Source organism: Geospiza fortis, unplaced genomic scaffold (genome assembly GCF_000277835.1).
Source record: "Geospiza fortis unplaced genomic scaffold, GeoFor_1.0 C13352099, whole genome shotgun sequence".
Taxonomy (NCBI): domain Eukaryota; kingdom Metazoa; phylum Chordata; class Aves; order Passeriformes; family Thraupidae; genus Geospiza; species Geospiza fortis.
Window position 1 is genome coordinate 1 of NW_005063562.1, and position 909 is coordinate 909.

Sequence of the window (909 nt, forward strand, 5' to 3'; positions counted from 1 at the left end):
CTATATTATATAATTTTCCATATTAAGTTTCTGACTGCTACCCAGATTCTATAAAATGACTTTTTTTTATTGTAACAGGTAAACTGGGATGAAGAAAAGGAGTGTTTTGAAAGCCTGAGTAAAGAACTAGCCATGTTCTACTCCATCAGAAAGCAGTATATAATAGAGGAATCCAACCCAACAAACTCTCAGGTACTAGAATACTGTAACTAGTTCTGTGAGCAGACAACTAACAACATACAGAAAACTTCTGCTCTTTCAGATGTAGACTTCTAATTCCAGCTCTTTCAGGGTACTGAATCAAGTAGCAGTGTGGCAAGATTCTGAAAGAATGTGGCTTAAATTTTCTGAAGTATTTTAGGTATTGAGGGAACCTTTTAACTTTGGGCATTGCAGTGTACTTAATATTATTACAAACCTCCTTGGCCTCTGAGTTGGAAATGTATTTTTTATGCTGTATTCCTAAAGAAGAAGAAGGATGCATATAAATTACAAGTACAACCTGATTGTGTCTAAATATCCGCCTAATTGATTAGTTAAGCTCACCCATTCTGCAAGTGACTTTACAGAACTTAGAATTGACTGTATAGAATGGACTTTTCTAATACCAGCAGAATTTCACAATTGCTGTAGTCTTACATAATAAAGGTACGCTCTCCTCTAGTTAAACAGAACCTCATTTTGTTTGTCCTTGTTTACCTGTATTTCAGAGTGAAGAATCTGAGTCTGGTTCAACAACATGGAAATGGACTGTGGAACATGTGCTTTACAAAGCTTTTAGGACTCATCTTTTACCTCCTAAACACTTTGCAGAAGATGGCAACATTTTGCAGCTTGCCAACCTGCCTGACCTGTATAAAGTTTTTGAAAGATGTTGAGCAAGCAGTTATTAAAGACTGTTTTTATAGA

General features: G+C 35.6%; 1 long non-coding RNA gene across 1 annotated transcript; it reads left to right on the forward strand.

The window, feature by feature from the left end:
• The first annotated feature begins 76 nt into the window (after positions 1–76).
• On the forward strand, positions 77–882 carry LOC115949456. The gene is made up of 2 exons (XR_004082902.1): positions 77–192; positions 711–882. It is a non-coding gene; the product is annotated as an uncharacterized LOC115949456 (long non-coding RNA).
• Positions 883–909: the final 27 nt, after the last annotated feature.